Raw genomic sequence first — 18971 nt, forward strand, 5'->3', positions numbered from 1 at the left:
TTAACCCATCTAGCCAGAACCAAATTTTTTTTTTTTTAAATCAGTTGACTGTAATGAATCCTGAGATTCTAATTTGGCTAATGGAACATCAATTCCAGATTCGAATGAGTAGGAGACAAAACCTCGTCATTGTGACGGTTATTATCTTACAAAAATAATTCATCTTGTCTGGAAGAAATCTCGTGAAGGATATCGTCCAGTTGCGAATAAGTATCACGTTTAAGTACTGTAAGTCTCGAGGGAGAGACAGGTTCTATTGCTTCTAGCATAAGATCATCATGCTCTAAGGGAGCAACAACATCTGTAAACCCATGTGAGGGAAAATCTTGAACACGTGCGTCCAGCATGTTGTATGTCAACAGCATGAAGCGAGGGAGCGTTAGTTGTGCGTTACAATAATCGCGAAGGAGAGATAAAAAACTTGTCTATCCTATTGCGAGGACAAGTCCCGACCATATGAGTCCATCATGGGTCTAGATTGAGACTCTTGTATGTTTCCATAAGAGGTATCAGTCTAATGCATGAGTCCTGAATGCCGTGAGTTTGCCGCGAGCCGTGAGGAAGCGCGTCCAGTCAATTGCAAAGAAGAGACAACTGTTTGTCTACAGTGACGTGTGACAAAACCTGACTACATGCGTCCAGTTATGTCCAGACTGCCGCATGCATCCACTTTGCCGTGAGTTTACAGACTGCTGCATGCGTCCGCCGTGGCGTGTGTGTCTGCCGTATTGTCTGCGTCTGCTGTGAGGGAGAGACCAGACTGCTGCATATCGTCAACTGTCGATACTTCTATGTATCAATTGTTGTGAGAGATCTCCCCCGAGAGACCAGACTGGCGTTTGCGTCTGCCATGAAGGAGAGACCAGACTGGTGTCTGCGACTGCCGTGAGGAAGAGACCAGACTGCCGCATGCGTCCGTCCTAACGCTTGCCGCAACGCGAGCTGATCGCTGCGAGGGAGCGTTTCGCAGAGAGGTATCGTCAACTGTCGATACTTGTATACTGTATGTCGATTGTTGTGAGAGATCTCCCCCAAGAGACCAGACTGGCGTCTGCGTCTGCTGTGAAGGAGAGACCAGACTGGTGTCTGCGACTGCCGTGAGGAAGAGACCAGACTGCCGCATGCGTCCGTCCTAACGCTTGCCGCAACGCGAGCTGATCGCTGGGAGGGAGCGTTGCTGAGTATCGGAGAACTATGCTGTCCGATACTATCGGAAGACCGTTTTCTTGGTCTATCGCTGTGCTTAGATTCTTTTAGGTGTATTTTTTCTGCCCGAGAATCGTAAGCGTCAACAGAGACGAAATAGACCTCTTTAATTCTGACAAATCCGATACATAATGAGCGTCGTGTGCTCTAACTGAACTATGTAGTGATCGCTGAGAGGTATCGTCAACTGTCGATACTTCTAGCGCGCCTTGTCTGCGTCTGTCAACAGCATTAGAGTCTGTCCAAGTGGTTAACAGGGGAAAGACCCGGTGATATTTCCCAATATGGGGGCAGAAAAGGAGAGTGTACTGACGTAAACTGAGCACCTTCTCATCTGAAGGACTATGCGTCTTACGCAATTGTTTCGGTGCTGACACGTAGTCTTAGTCCGAAAGGAACAGCTCCGGTGAACAACAGTCACTAAAGGAGGGTTTATTAGGAGACATACGTGTCTTACGTGGTTTAGAACGTAGTGGTTGGCTCCAACCACGTTGCGATTTTTGCGTCCGATGAAGACGCATACATTTTAACCTCACTTTTCTATTAAGATGGAGCGATCTGTACATTGTTAACATGATCGTTCGAGGGGATGTTCGTTCGCTAATCAAGGTCTGTCATATCCTTTTGCCTTTCAACTTTCCTTCTCCCAGGGGTTGGGGAGCATGGAAGAGGTCCCCGGCTGGGATTATGACGGGCACGAACGAATGCACCTTCCACCGCACTGACACTGAAAACTAGCATTTTTAATTATTTCACATTAGATCTTAATAGACCTACCCGTTACGAGAGATTATACTCTTTCGTCAAGGGCTAGAAAGAAAATACAATACAATATGTGATTAATATTAGTATTTTCAAAATCGAAATATAAAATAACGATACCAGTAATTGTGAAAACAAAAACGATTGACAAGAGTATTACTTATCATAGCTTGACTGCATTGCATCATTATATGTGCCATTGAACACTAGCTCTTTAAACTATCTCACATTAGATCATAATAGATCTGCCCGTTGCGAGAGAATATTCTCTTTAGTCAAGGGCCAGAATCAAAATACAATAGGATATATGAATAATATTAGTATTCTCAAAAGCGAAATACTAAAAAACGATACAAGTATTGTGAAACAAAAATGATCGTTTAATATCTGATATCTCCCTTAGTAATACTCTAGCGTAAAATTAATGTACGCTCGGAAAAATCTAAACGAAAATTGACTAAGGGAAATATACTAATAGGACAAATATATACTTGAAAATAATATATTTCCCTACATTATAAACATACTTATGCTTAGAAAGCTAATACAGTATTTTAAAAATTTCTTGCAAGATAGAAAATAATTCACATAATGCAAGTCATACTAAGCGGATTACGTCACAGGACTGTGACTTCATCACGAAGACGGACTGAATTCCTACAAGGTAATCACATTCCGCTCTGCTAAGAGTTACGTTACTAAATAGTAACATCACAATGTTTAATGTAGAAAATGTCTTCCTTCCATTATAACTTTAAGAGTTTTTCGTTAATAAAGTAGGGTGAAAAATCTTTGATCCCTCAATACAAGCAAGGAGCGAAAACAAATACATACATGCTCCCTGTTAATTACAGTGCGGGAAGAAAGAGCAACTCGAAAGCTGGTCTAGCCCAACAACCAAAGTTTAACAACAGAAGAGCCATTACTGGGTCTGGACATCTTTGTTTGAAATCAAGTTCACTTAAACTGTCCAAGTTGGACCCGCAAAAAAACTATCCTATATAATATCTTCGATAGTTGAAAGGCAGCGAAAGCTATTAACAATAATCAGACAAAAGGTACTTCACCAAATTGTAGAATAAAGTAATATATCCACGAAAAGAATTCCCGAGGTGTTGACTCGATCAACGACAGAGAATTTCTGGAGATGTTGGGAATGGTTCTAATAACCTAAGAGTGATGGCACTCATGTATGACCACCTACTGTCATGGCGGCGATCGCCATGAATTTTGAATTTGTTGTGCCGCGTCGAAACGCGGGATTTAAGCTATATATATGTAACTACCAGGGAAGTTACATATTTAAAATTGTATTTTTCCTAACTATACAAACCTTAGCTATTTAATAGGGGTATTACTTTCAGCATAGCTGGAATGATGAGCCATTAAAGTTTAACGAGGGTTTACTACCCACACCTCTAGTTAGCGGGGGTAGGGGAGGGTAGCTTGCTACCCGCCCCCCCCCCCCTCACACACACCTGTGTTTGAGCTTACTTTGCTTGGAGGTAGGACTTCAAGGGGGATAGGGCTGGCGGGCAAGTTCGATTAAATAGCTAAGGTTTGAATAGTTAGGAAAAATACAAATTATCTACGAATTTGTCATTTGTTCCGTAACTGCAATACAAACCACGCTATTTAATATGGGAGACTCACCCATTAGGAAGGGTGGACGTCCCAGCCAGTACTGGCTTTTTGGCTTTGCCCAGGGACTCGTTATTTGAGTGTGTCAGCACCCAAGAAATAAGGAGTCCCTGCACCTCGCGAGAACCTTGCTACGCAAGGACTGCGGCCTACGCAAGCTGTGTGTGAAGGTATAATGAAGTGTGACTCGTCCTAGGAAGTTAATCTGAAGTTCTTTAGATAGAAACTTGTAGACTAGGACTTTCCCAACACCACCTCGTCAGGGTATGGGGACGTGACAGTATTAACTTAATACTAGGAACACAAGGGAACATAGTTTACCTGCAGTGGTTTGAGGTCAGCTATGCAGAGAACCCAAGATGCTGCTTTCCCCAAGAGAGGGGATGATGAAGGAAAGAATAAGGGCCAGTCAAACCTTTTCATTCATGCAGACTAAAACCGGGTAACAATGCCCTCAACCTTCTGCTACTTGTCCAATAAGGAGCTTGAGGTTTTAAAGCAGCTGTTGTGCAGCCACCACAGGACCGATAGAGAACGTATCGAGCCTCCTGTGGGTCACGTCTTGCAGGTAGTGGGCTGTGAAGGTTGTCTGGCGCTTCCACACCCCAGCTTGAAGAACCTGTGTCACTGAAAAATTTCTTTTGAAGGCCAGAGACGTAGCTATGCCCCTGACATCATGTGCTCTAGGGCGACGTGACGGAGGAGGATCTGGATTCAAGGCCAGATGAATCACCCTACGAATCCATGCCGAGATGGTGTTCTTGGTGACCCTCCTCTTAGTCCTCCCTGTGCTGACGAATAATGCTGGAACATGAGGACGGATTGCAGCTGTTCTTTTAAGATATAGCCTCAAACTCCTTACTGGGCATAGTAAGAGATGGTCTGGGTCATCTGTTACAGAACGGAGACTAGAAATCCGGAAGGAGTCGAACCGAGGATCTGCTACCCCAGGATTCTGAGTCTTAGCAATAAACTCAGGGACAAAGCTGAACGTTACCTCCCCCCATCCCCTTGAATGGCCGATGTCATACGAGAGACCATGAAGTTCGCTAACACGCTTGACCGAAGCCAAAGCTAGTACGAACACCGTCTTCCAGGTTAGGTGGCGATCTGATGCCTGGCGTAATGGTTCATAGAGAGGTCTCTTAAGAGACCTGAGAACTCGAACCACGTTCCATGGAGGAGGTCTCACTTCCGACTGAGGGCAGGTAAGTTCATAACTACGTATGAGTGGAGAAAGTTCTAGCAATGATGAAATGTCCATTCCTTTCAGCCTGAAAGCTAGACTCAAGGCTGAGCGATAGCCTTTCACTGCCGAGACTGAAAGGCGCATTTCTTCTTGCAAATACACGAGGAACTCCGCTATTGTTGGAATAGTGGCATCGAGTGGAGAGATACCCCTTCCACGACACCAACCACAGAAGACTTTCCACTTTGCCTGGTAGACTGCTGCGGATGACTTTCGCAGATGTCCTGACATCCTGACACCAACTTGCTGCGAAAATCCTCTCTCAGCGAGGAGATGCTGGATAGTTTCCAGGCATGAAGTTGTAGGGAAGCTACGGCCTTGTGGAAGATGTTGGCATGTGGTTGTCTGAGCAGATTGTGCCGTGGAGGGAGTTCTCTCGGTAGCTCCGTTAGGAGTTGCAAAAGGTCTGAAAACCATTCCGCGTGATGCCATAGCGGAGCTATGAGGGTCATTGAGAGATTGACCGATGTTTTGGTCTTGTTGAGCACCCTCCTCATCAGGAAAGGCGTAAACGTTGATGTTGTCCCACCGTTGTTGGAAAGCATCTTGCCAGAGAGCCTTGGGATCAGGGACTGGGGAGCAGTACAGCGGAAGCTTGAAGTTCAGGGCTGTTGCAAACAGATCCACAGTCGGAGAACCCCACAAAGTCAGGACTTTGTTGGCTACTAGATGATCCAAAGACCACTCGGTACTCACTATCTGAGACGCTCTGCTCAGATTGTCGGCGAGCACATTCCTTTTGCCTGGAATGAAGCGTGCCGATAGTGGAATCGAGTGGGTTTCGGCCCATTTCAGTATCTCTACTGCAAGATAGGATAGTTGCTTCGAAAAGGTACCTCCTTGTTTGTTGATGTAAGCCACTACTGTGGTGTTGTCGCTCATCACCACCACAGAGTGACCCGCCAGGTATTGTTGGAACTATTGAAGGGCCAGGAAGACAGCCTTCATCTCTAGGAGATTTATATGGAGGTACTTTTCTGATTCTAACCACAGGCCTGAGGTCGTGTGGTGCAGTACGTGGGCGCCCCACCATTTCTTTGAAGCGTCCGAAAACAGCATCAAATCCGGGGGGAGGATGAGAAGATCCACTCCTCTGCCTAGGTTCTCGTCTGTCACCCACCACTGGAGGTCCGTCAGTTCCGCAGGTCCCATAGGGATCAGGACGTCTGGGGAATCGTAACCTTGATTCCACCGGGACTTGAGTCGCCACTGGAGGGATCTCATCCTTAGGCGACCGTTGGGAACTAGACGAGCCAATGATGAAAGGTGACCGAGGAGATGTAACCACGATTAGGCTGGAAGTTCTTCTCGTCTGAGAAAAGGGCTTGCGACCTTCCTCAGCCTTACTATCCTGTCGTCTGATGGGAAGACTTTGTGGAGATTGGTGTCTATAACCATGCCTAGATATACCAGTCTTTGAGTGGGAAGCAGAGAGGACTTCTCGAGATTTACCACGATCCCCAGATCCTGGCAAAGTCTCAGAAGTTTGTCCCGGTGTTGAAGAAGGGATGACACCGAGTCTGCTAGGATCAATCAGTCGTCCAGATAACGGAGGAAAAGGATGCCGATCCAGTGAGCCCACGAAGATATTAGGGTGAACACTGGTGAAAACCTGTGGTGCTGTGGAAAGACCGAGACACAGCACCTTGAACTGGTACTCTTTGTTGTCTAGGCTGAATCTTAAGTACTTCCTTGAAGACGAATGGACTGGGATCTGGAAGTACGCGTCCTTTAGATCCAGTGTACACTTGAAGTCTTGCGGTCTTACTGCTAGTCAAACTGTGTCTGCAGTCTTCATGCTGAACGGAGTTTGTTTGACAAACTTATTCAGGGCCGAGAGGTCGATGACTGGTCTCCAGCCTACAGACGCCTTCTTTACAAGAAAGAGTTGACTGAAGAAGCCTGGGGACCCGTCGAGGACCTCTTGGAGAGCGCCCTTCTTCAACAGGGTCTGGACTGCTGCCCGAAGGGCTTGTCCCCTTGCTGATCCCATGGCAAGGGAGCTCAATGACACTGGATTCGTCCTCAGGGGAGGTAGAGATGTTGTGAACGGGACGCGATATCCCTGACTAATTACGAAAATCGTTCAGGAATCGGCCCCGAGTTGCTGCCACCTGTCTGTGCAACTTTGTAGGCATCCCACCACTGGTGGACATGCAGGGGGACTGCCAATCCTAGCATTTGCGGCCTCGGCTACTCCCTCTAGGATTCTTACCTTCTCTGGAGGACTTTTTGCCTTTCCTATCCTTGACAGGAAAGGGCTTAGGCACCACTGTCTTCGCTACTGCCGTTGGTTTCGTGGTCTTAGTCGGACGGGACTGCTGGGGTGTTGGAGGCTTATAGGGCTTAGATGTCAAAGCCCTATGAAGGAGGGAGTCTTGGTAGGACTTCCTCCACCTCTCAGCAGCCTGTTCCACATCCTTAGGCTCAAACAGGTTCGTTCCTTCTAAGGAAGAATGCCTGAGCCTATTGATCTCGGTGCTAGGGACCTTCTGATGGAACCTCTCAGCCACCGCATCCCGACGTTTCAGGATGGTGTTTGCCCACAAGTTCGAGACTTGGTGGGCCAGAAACTCGATCGTGTGAGTGCCTGAGAGGAGGAACGTCTCCATAGCTTTCCTGGTATGTTCTTTGGAGATATCCTCAGAGAGTATCAGGATACCTAAGGTCCCTAACCAGATGTCAATGGCTTGCATAGCACACTTCGCAACCTTCTCCTGGTTAAGGATCTCGGTTGCCGAGAACGAGACCTGCCGGTTGGAGAGTCTCTCAAGAGGGACTCCCCTGGTAAGCTCTTCCAACGAATGATGGAGAGGAAGAGCTAAACAAGGCTCGTCCAAGATCTCGAAGTACCTCCTTTGCTGTACGCGAGGAGGTGGGAGAAACTTGTTGCCGGCACTGGAACAGTTGGAGGAGGACAACTCGGAGAGCTGTACAGCGATCTTATCCCTGGTACTCTTAACCCCGAGACCAGGGCAGAGCCGCACTGGCCTTAGAAGGTTTTTGAGTGCCAAATACGCGGTCCAAAACCGTGTCCTTACCTTCTCGAGGAGGGATCTCTGGGTCGGCAAACCGATTGAGAGCCCTCATTAGAGTCAGAACTTGACAAAATGCATGTTCTGACTCTTGTAGTTCTCCTCCTGAAGTCAGACTTGCAGCGAAGTCTCCTGTCCCCAAAGGCTCTTCTTGGGGAGACTCGCAGATGTTCTCCGAGTGGCTAGTTGGCTCCGTCCTAGGTCTTGTAGAGGACTTTGGTACCGTCTTCGAGTCCTTCGACTCCTTCCTGGGAAGGATGATGGACTCCAACATAGACGGTGGCAAGTTCTTTTCAGCCCCTACCCGAGAAGACTTCTCAGCGTGAGGTGGGGTTTCCCCCATTGGTGCGATGGGGGAACGTCTCACCTCACGTGATTCCCCTGAGGACGGGAAGTACTCATCCGACAGGGAAGGAGAAAAAGTCTGGGGGGGGTGAAGAAACCTGCCTTGAAGGCTTGCGTGGAGTCAACTTAGCTCTCGGAGAAGCTACCACGTTCGGAACTCTCTTTTTCTCTTCAGAGGAGTAGAAACAGCCAAGGATCTGTGACCCAATTCAGAGAGAACAAGCTTGAAAGCCTGCGTAACCGCTCTGATTAGAGCACTGAACCATGGTTGTTGGCTAACAGTCACGCTGTCAGACACTCCCTCTGGAGGGACAGGGATAGACGGATCCCTGGGAGGAGTTCCCAAAGGTGGATTCGCCTGAAAAGAAAAAGGGATCCTGGACCTTTCTGGATGTTTCCCTTCCGCCGCAATGCGTGCTGTTATGCGTTTGCGGGGAGGGGAATGCGGCGATGGCAACCTTGCCGTGAGTAGTCCCGCAGCCTCGCGTGCGGGAGGGTATTGATGCTCACGCAGGGGCACGTAATGGTGCTCACGCGATGAAGAATACCCTGGGTCGCGCGCGGTTGACTGCTGATGCGCGTGCAGGCAATTGCGAGGGCGCGCAGGAGAATGACTGCGCATAGGAGCGCGCGCGGGAGACTGTGGGCGCACAGGACACTGATGGCGCGCCCACGCACGCAGGATCAGGGTGTTGAACAAGCGGGCGCGCAGGCGAGAGTTCGCGCACCCCAGTGGATGTTGTAGGGCGCGCGCGCAGGAAAGATACCCCTGGCGCGCGGGCGCACAGTTGAAGCCTGAGCGCGAGGGCGCGCGTCAGCATGGTGGCACGCAACTGCAGGAGAGAATGGGCACGCGCCCGTATCCTCGTGGGCGCGAATAGGAGACTGAGCGTGTCGGTGCAATGGCGCGCTGGAGACAGCTGTTGCCACGTTGGTGAGCGCTGGCGCGTAGGAGAAGTCAATTTAGACTTCCCAACAGCGCCCAGATCCGAAGATCGTGGGCGCGCAGGAGAGATGATCGTTGTGAGTGGACGCTGGCGCGCGGGAGATCGCTGTCGTACAGGAGAGCGCTGGCGCGCAGGAGAGCACTGGCGCGCAGGAGAGCACTAGCGCGCAGGAGTGCTGGCGCGTTGGAGAGCGCTGACGTGTTGGAGAGCGCTAACGCGTAGGAGAGCGCTGGCGCGCAGGAGGTTGCTGGTGCACAGGAGGTTGATGTACTGCGCGCTGACGCGCAGGTGAGCATGAGTGCGCTAGCTCAGGCAAAGCCTGATGCGCAGGAGAACGTTGGCGCGTATGCCTATAATCGGCATGGCGCGTGAGGGAAGTATGCGCGCGATGGCACATACTCCCTCGATGCCCCGTAATAGGGTTCGACGCCTGACGAGCATGAAAGTCAGGATTCGTTGGCGCGTAGCGCGCATCAGCCCTCAGGAACGGAGACAGCAGGTCGGCAGGTCTGACGGGTGGAAGGTCGACGTGTCCTTTAAAAGGACGACCTTCCACCGAAGGGGATCGCGAACGATCCGCTGAGAGGTCCAGGACCATAGCAGGAACAGTCGGTGATCGCTGAAGAGGCTCCTCTGCGGTGGACTGCAAAGAAGATGATGAACCAAAGAGGCGCCTCCTCACTGCAGGTGAAGGAAGGCCTCTCTAGCATAGAGGAAGGCGAGCTTTGCGGCGGATGCGCCCTCTGGGGGCCGTTGGATTATCAAGCTGACCTTCTGCAGTCCTCCGAAGAGGAGTCTCTGTAAGTGAACTCCCCCGAGGGAGAGAAACACCAGCAGGAGAGACTGTTGGGCTTAGTTTCTCCCTCGTAGGTTGAGCAGGAACGGGAGAAATTAAGCTTTCAGCTACTGTGGGATTTGAAGAGGCAGAAGTATTAGGAGATACCGCATTGGATACCTCTGACACCACAATGTCGACAATCGACAGAGGATCAACCTCTGCCGGAGTCGGCAAATGCTTGACAGCGGCACCCAATCAGATGTAGTCAAGTAATGCTTCCTTGGAGGGCGAACCCTCGAGCCCCAAGGAAGACCAAAGCTGCAAAAGATGGGTTAGTAACACATCCTCCCCCCCGGGGGGGGGGGGGGAGAGGTGGAGCTGCCTCGCTTGGGGAGGCAACGCCATCTCTCGAACCCCGAGCTTGGAAAACAGTACCATGGTCTACGCTACCACTCGACGGTCTCCCGAAAGAGACCGACTAAGTGGGAGCTTCGGAGGATGTTTGAGCAACGGAAGAAGAGTCCTTGGGTTTTCTCCTTTCAAAGAACCCTTCGAAGGAAAAATATCCTGCCTGGACTTCTTCTTACGTCGCCGAGAAAACCTCTCTCACTGGGAGGTAGACCACTCCCTACACTCACCACACTTGTTATCACTATCACACCGTTGACCTTTACGCTAAGGGCAAAGGGTGTGAGGGTCTGTCTCGACCGCTGACATGAATGTTCTGCAGGGGCGGTCGGGTAATCCAGGGCAGGTGCGCATAATCGCAGAGGCCAACTTCACACAAACCTGTCACGAAGAAAAAGCAAAAAAAGCATTAATGGGTGCCAATGAGCGGTGAGGATGAAAGAGGACACGTCCGTCTACCATCCGAGCCGAGAGGAAAGTGAGCTCAAGCACAGGTGTGTGTGTGTGGGGGGGGGGGGAGGGGGGGGGTAACAAGCTACCCTCCCCTAACCCTGCTAACTAGCGGTGTTGTAGTGGTTTGCAGACTGTGGCCAGAAGTAGCACCCGAACTGCCTAGTGTCCGAATGCCGACCACAACCCGACGTTCACTACACAACAAATATACAACGGTGGAATACCCAAAAAAACCTAAGTAACAGGTCAAGAGAACGGAGCTCTGGGCACCACCCCTTGATTTATAATGGGCAAGGGGACCCAGCTTGAATCTTGTTATTTATCATACCTTTCATTGGGCTAGCTGGATTAACATGTAAGAAGAACGTTGATTCGTTTCTGGGAAATCAGAAGAATATTAAATATAGCTCTATATTCTTTAGGTAAGATGGTTTTAAGCTCCAGTGAGGGTCCGAACATTAGGTGAAAGGGAACATTTATTATAATTAATAATGGAACACAGTGTGGGAGGAAAGAATTATGATAAATTACTGTACGTATGAGAGCTTAAAAAAACAGTGGCTGGGGAAAAGACACCATGGTGTAAGGAACTAGAATGAAATGCTATATTCATAAAAACACACAAAAAAATTTATTTGTAAACATTTATGTCAATTCCAATAATCAGATTTAGGGCAAAATTATCAGCCCTTTACACTCCAGCTCCCCAAATAACAAACAAACCAGAAATTACCCATAAGAACATATAAATCTGTGAAAATACTGTGCTACCATACTTTCCCCTGAATCAATACTGTCCCTTCAATATCCAGTTCACCACTAAGCTGCAAAGTCACTTACAATTTATCATATTCTGAACAGACGGCCGCATAGGCTGCCGTGCAGATCCCTGCGGGCCCACAATAACTATGTCTAGAAAAGTTTGTCAACAACAGTATAACCTAAGTCTCTCACTCTTGGAAGGGGTTTAGAATAAGTCTGAATTCAGGCTAACCTCGAACAGTCAGTCTCTTCCTAACATCGGAATTCACTTCTTGGGCCTCTGACCAGATATGCCATTTCAATAGCTCCTGTTAACTATTAATGTTTATGACACACTCTCAAATAGCAACACAGTAGCTTACTTCTAGTTCCAGGAAAGTTATATGGATATAGAACAGCATCACAGACTAGTACAGACTGGTAACAGGAAATATTCTACATTCATAATTGTTATGAGCAGTATTAGACAGATACTCTGTTTTCTATATGCATATACAAGTCTCAAGAGTAAACTTCCCTTACACTCCCTACTGAGTGTAGGGGCTGCTGTCAATACCTGGAAAGGAATAATAACAGATTAAGACTTTTTGGATCGAGGGGCTTGAGGGATACAAAAGAAAATTAAAATTAAATATGTTTCATACACACAAACAACTGAAGTTGTCTTAGACATAAACCCTTATATATTGCAGTGTGGGTAGTAAACCCTCGTTAAATTTTAATGGCTCGTCATTTCACCTACGCCGAAAGTAATACCCCTATTAAATAGCATGGTTTGTATTTCAATTAAGGAACAAATAATATATTCCTTTTATATTTCATGAGCTTAAAAAACTTTTGGTTTGTAAGCAGAATTTTACTTTTCATAAATAACGATACAAAGTAATTTGTGAGACTGTATCAATTGACTGAGAACAACGTAGCGTAACTTTAACTGTACGCTAGTTTTATTTAAACTCTGAAAATAGATTGATGATTATCTAAATAAAGTATACTAATAGGACACATATATTCTTAAAAATAATATATTCCTTTCATATTATAAAAACTTAATGTTGGTTTGTAAGTAGAATTTTACTTTCCATTCTCTGCATAGAAAAAGAAATAAATATGCAAGTCATACTACACAGTAAAAGCGTAGTAGGTTGGCCAAGGCACCAGCCGCCCGTTGAAATACTACCGCCAGAGAGTTATGGGGTCCTTTGACTGGCCAGACAGTACTACGTTGGATCCTTCTCTTTGGTTACGGTTCTTTCTCTTTGCCTACACATACGCCGAATAGTCTGGCCTATTCTTAACAGATTCTCCTCTGTCCTCACACACCTGACAACACTGAGGTTACTAAACAATTCTTCTTCGCTCAAGGGGTTAACTACTGCACTGTATTTGTTCTGTGGCTACTTTCCTCTTAGTAAGGGTAGAAGAGACTCTTTAGCTATGGTAAGCAGCTCTTCTAGGAGAAGGACACTCCAAAATCAAACCATTGTTCTCTACACTTGGGTAGTGCCATAGCCTCTGTACCATGGTCTTCCACTGTCTTGGGTTAGAGTTCTCTTGCTTGAGGGTACAATCAGGCACACTATTCTATTTATTTTCTCTTCCTCTTGTTTTGTTAAAGTTTTCATAGTTTATATAGGAAATATTTATTTTAATGTTACTCTTCTCTAAAATATTTTATTTTTCCTTCTTTCCTTTCCTTACTGGGCTATTTTCCCTGTTGGGGCCCCTGGGCTTATAGCATTTTGCTTTTCCAGCTAGGGTCGTAGCTTAGCAAATAATAATAATAATAATACGTCATATGATTGTGACGTCATGGTGTTGGCGGAGTGTTTACCTACCGCCATCATGTTTTTAAGAGTAGGTTTGTTATTTTTACAGTAGGCGGGAAAAAACTCCTAAACCTACCGCTTTCAAGTTATGAACATATGGATCATAACCCAACCACTACTCTCTATCGAAATAAAACCAAACTAGCGAAAGCCAACAGTAAATTGTACATCAACAAGATGACTGCAATTATACAGGTTACAGCGAGTGAAAAATCCAACGATGTTGCCGTCGTGAGCGGCAGGGAAGATCTGAAGAATCCTGGAATAGTTCCAGGTACCTTGCTAGGGGCGCGCAGGTGGTACACCTGGCTACCCAATCTGCGATTGCCACGAGTTTTGAAATTTCTGCCGGACGTCAGGGACGTATAGCTATATACATAACTACCGGCTAAGTCAGATGTTTAAAAAGGGATTCAAAGGCCCAGCATACATAAAGAAGCCTCAAAAGTTGAAGGAGTAAGGCCTTTATGTTGACCTGCAGTTGAATTCACATTCAGTCAGTACAGAACCCACTTTAGGTTAGGTAAAGCGGTCTCAGATAAAGAGGACAGGAAGGCATGTGCCCTAGAGGTACCAGCGTTGCCGGAAGTACCGGCAGCGCCAGGGGGCTAACGGCATTGCCGCCAGCTTCCTCTATGCCCTAAGGCACTGGAACAGACATCCACTCCCATAAACTAGTACTAGCCCCACCGCCAGTAACAGCAATGGTGCCTAGGGGCGGCGGAGTTAAACGGCAAGGGTTTCCGCAGAAAACACCTTGCCATAGGTGAAGGCAGTGTCCCCAGTGGTGGCACTGCCGTAAGTAGCGACGTATCGCTGGCACAAGTACTATAGGATAGTGTGCCGATAGGTGGCGGTAAAGCTGTTAGGTACAGGCACTGCCATTAGTCTGACAGCTTACCCCCTCAGGGAGAAGCATGCTGGCACCATGGAGGGTCAGATCCCAAAGGGAACCAACCCCCATGATCAACAAATGCAAATATACAGCAGCATAATAATAAAATTCATGCAATGTCAGTCCCGGAAAGGCTAGGATATAAAAGAGAGGTGACGGCATGGTGTAGCTATACCCATGCACCATATGAGCATTCCCTAAACAATCCCAAGAACAGAGGCGACAACAAGGATGTCAGGCTCAGAAAGAAATCTGGGTTTAATTCGATTGTTATCCCAACGAGGGAGAGTCTCTAGACAGAGACACTCTGGGCCGCCGCACCCTGAATCCCAGGAAAGGTTAGAATGACTCTAAAACAAGTACCACGCCGTCAGAGACGGCGAAGCCAGTATAAAATAAATATAGGATGTCGCGGGTCGATCGATAAATCTTCGCAAAGGGGGCTCCAATGGACTGCACAGTCCTAGCATAACAGATCACGAGCGAATGCAACATGGCAGACCAATGGGTTCGCCGATGCAGGCTAGGCTAAGCCTAATAGATAGAAAAACCGGGGGATTGAGCGCAGGCGGGCATAAGGGCTCAGTAAACTAGTATAACCGAGGTAAAAAAACTAAGGGTAAAATGGCCGCTGCCAACGAGTCCAGTAAGAAAGACATGATCGCCATCGGCGAGCCCGTGTCCAACTAAAACTTTACCACTCTCTAAGCAAGACTAGCTGGGACTGACACGCACTAAAACTTAAATACATTAATGTATGGTAAATGTATTCACAAAACAGAGCCGAAGGCTTCGTAATGCTAAAAATAAGGCTAGCTAATGTGACACTAGTGAAATAAGACTAAATGAACACAAAATAAGAGGGCGGTCAGGAACGCGACATGACGCCCAATGGCTAACTGGAATCGGAACACATGGCTCTCTCATCGCTTAAAAAAGCTAAATAACCACTCCCCGAGGGGATCTAAGACAGTGGAAGCTAATTCAAACTGTAAAAGAAGAGGGTACTCAACTTAGACGACGAAGAGGAAGCCATTATGCGTGGAAAAACTCCAAAAAAGCTGAAAAAAGTGCACTCGAAAAACTATGTACAAAATAGGACGCTGCGAAGAAAGGAATGGCATCATCAGTGACGTACAGTGGTACCATGAGGGGAGATTATATGTAACGGCTCCTCACCCATCCTTCCCCCTAGTCTCCTAGTTTCCTAGACGGATATGTCCCTGATTATACACGATATTTTAGGATAGTCGTTCCGGGGGTTAGAACCTCGTGATACCTGACGGTAATTGTCTTGTAATATCACTCACAGAAATATCATACAGTAGGAAGCTGCCGGAAGGACTTTCTATCAGGACGACATGGCTTGAGCCCCAAATATATATATATATATACAGATATATATATATATATATATATATATATATATATATATATATATATATATATATATATATATATATATATATATATATATATATATATATATATTGTATATATGTGTGTATATATATATATATATATATATATATATATATATATATATATATATATATATATATATATATATATATATATATGGGTGTGTGTTTTTTGCTAGTAGAAAAACCTTTTTGAAATCTTGATTTTTTATAACCAATGCAGCATTATGAAGTATATATTGAAACATTGGATATTACCTTCTGCAAAATATGAATTAAACAAAATTAAAAATACAAACGCCATTAAAAATCTAAAGATAAAACTGGAACTGATGAACAAGTGATAAATACACTAAATTGTAAGGAAAACCATAGCATGCTTAGAAAACCGATAACCTTGACTCCAACGATATTACAAATACATTTACAGTAAAGAATTACATCGTCAGTATGTTTTAGGCAAATTAATAAAGTAGGCCTATCTGTATTTAATGATAATCATTGTGTATAGATTGTAATTGGTCACATAAAGATCATTGAAAAAATTGCATCTAAGGATGTTTCCTCATTATGTTTTTCTGGAGGAGACCTGCAGAACCCCCTGTTGGTGCCATTTCAAACTTTAACAACACCCCTCCCCAGAAAAACGCTCCTACACCCCTAATTTGAGAGTTCCTTATTCCGATTTTCAAAATCCGGTCACCCTAAGACATGGAAGGGTGTTAGGTTAGGTAATGACGTACCCCTAGTTTTCCAATCAAGTACAGTAGACGAAACCTGGTTTGGTAGCCTATATATTTTCCAACCATTTCTGAAGAACTTTATGTCTATCTGACATTAGAGTGAGGTGTAATTATGCACTGTATTTTTTTTAATTCCCCACTCAAACACTACTCTTAACCATTGGAGAACCCCATAGTCCTTTTACGTGGGGAGGAGGGAAAATGATATGGCTCAGCAGTAAGGGTCAGAAGGGTACAGAACACAAAATCAATTTGGCGAGAAATTAAAGTATCAAACCACATTCCAATACCTACCATGAAGATGCAGATGTTTTAGGATGATCTAAGTAAGTTGCAACTTAATTTTCACCGATTGACCAAAGCTTGTCCAGTCGGGGCAGTTCCTACTAATATTGATAGAATATCGTTATAGTATATTGTTATAGTATTACTGGAATACTTATTATGTCTCAGATGAATAAATTATATTTTCACTTTAAACTCGAATTAGCTTAATTTTAAAGTTTGTTTCCCGTTAAAGTGTGATAACTATTTGCGAAGAACTGTCAATATAAATATACTAAGATGGTGTCCAACTTTTTGTATTAAATACCTAAAGTCTTTATTGGACAAATTATAAAGTTTAGCTTTATTTAAATCCTCATATACAAACTATGAAAAATAAAATTATCACTTGTGTTGATTATTTGATACAACGAGACTGGATATTTTTATCAAAACAAGAGATTTAAGATTGATTATGGTGGTGTTTACGAACTACGAAGAAATGCTGGAACTCAGGTTACTAGCGTTAATGGCGTTCAAGGACTACGTGTTATTCAAGGAGTTGAGGTAATGGCTTTTATTTAACAATTTTGTTGTAAACCTGATCAAATTATTCATGAATTTCTTCATTGAACGTTTGTAAATGTGCTTCTCCATTAGGTAGATATGTGCCTTAATATGTTAGTAATTTCTGGAGGATCTTCTGTGCAGAGGATTCATCAACCCAAGGCGACAATTTACAGTGTATGTGCTCAAATTCGTCATCAGATTTGTGATTTCTCCTAAACAGTCGTACACGTTCCATGTTTCCAATTGAATTTAACCAGTAGCTCATAATGCCACTGCAGACTACTAATAGCTCTTAGCTCCCATGTACTAATAATGTGTTAAACCCCATATAGTAGGCCTACTGGTAAACTTGGATTCAATGCTTCGACACTATAATCTTAGTAGGCCTAGTAATTATTCACAGAACATTGGGCAATGTTTTAATTTATCTTGTAGACAAATATTCAGTTTGGAAACAAAATTATTATAGTTAAGAAATTTCTGGAGCCTTTGTAGTTGGTTGGGACAGGACGGGTGTAAAATCTATAATGTATAACTTATAAACCACGTTTTAAAAAGGAAAAAATCCAAGAACCGCCTAAAATAAGATCCCTCATCCAACCTAGAAGCCATATCCTTAACTTCTTACTTCCAAGGGGTGTGCACGCCTCGCCTCCTGCGACCCCCTCTTAGATTGCTGTATTCTTAGCCTACCCTAAGACTAAGTCTCAATTCAAAGGGTTGTTTCCCAACCAGCTTCAGTTTTGGAAGGGTAACACTAAATCATATGTCTTAAATCGTAAAAATAGCTTCAAACAAAGAACAGTTTCCTCCATAAAGAAAATAGATTTGACGAGTAATAAAGTTTTTCGCTTGTCCCAACGAACTTCATTCACCCTAAATATCTCAGCATAAGATTATTTGAGTTAAAAACTTCAAAAGTACTATAAATTACTAAATATTTAGATAGATATGTACACACACACATACAACCGTTCCCACTCTCCTTTCTGAACTACTACCTGCTGGTTCAGCAATTTGTTGGAGCGTGTGATTTCCGAGTGTACCTCTTGGGGTACCTCCCTCTCACCAGAATATGACTACTCCCTCTCCCCTCGGAGCATGACTGAAAAATTTATATATAGTTGTATAAATAGCCAGATACTTTCTCTTTATTATATAGGAGGGAATAAGGATTTTCAGGATTTGATCACGATCATTGTAACAAATATAGTCGTAAAAATCAGTAAGAGAGGAGTCAACAAGGAATTATTGAAGTCAACATATTAAGCCAGTGTTTTCAGTTTTTATTTTGGTCTATCCTATAGGTTGCAGAAGACCTTCAGTTTTACCAAAAGGCTATTACATTAAACACACATGGCTCGAGCCATGTCGTCCTGATGGAAGGTCCCTTCGGCAGCTTCCTACAGTAATGTATAATATTTCTGCGAGTGATATTACAAGAGAATTACAGTCAGATATCACAGGGTTCTAACCCCCGGAACAACTATCTGAAGATATCGTGTATAATCAGGGACGTATCTGAAGATAACCTTAGATATCTGCACCCCCAATAGACTTTACCTAGTCTAATCAGCTAAGGGGAAGGATAAGTGAGGAGCCGTTACATATCCTCTCACCTTACAGTGCCCTCTTACGTCTCTGGTGCCCCATTCCTTTGTTC

The 18971-nt window shown here is 45.0% G+C and overlaps 1 long non-coding RNA gene across 1 annotated transcript in view; it reads right to left on the reverse strand.

Annotated features, from left to right (window-relative positions):
- LOC137642606 (uncharacterized) overlaps positions 1-17255 on the reverse strand; it is a 53152-nt gene extending 35897 nt beyond the window's left edge. Inside the window, exon 1 of the long non-coding RNA XR_011044821.1 lies at positions 16769-17255. This is a non-coding gene — a long non-coding RNA (uncharacterized lncRNA). The remainder of the gene's footprint in view (positions 1-16768) is intronic.
- Positions 17256-18971: the final 1716 nt, after the last annotated feature.

Source organism: Palaemon carinicauda, chromosome 1, assembly GCF_036898095.1.
Source record: "Palaemon carinicauda isolate YSFRI2023 chromosome 1, ASM3689809v2, whole genome shotgun sequence".
Lineage (NCBI taxonomy): Eukaryota > Metazoa > Arthropoda > Malacostraca > Decapoda > Palaemonidae > Palaemon > Palaemon carinicauda.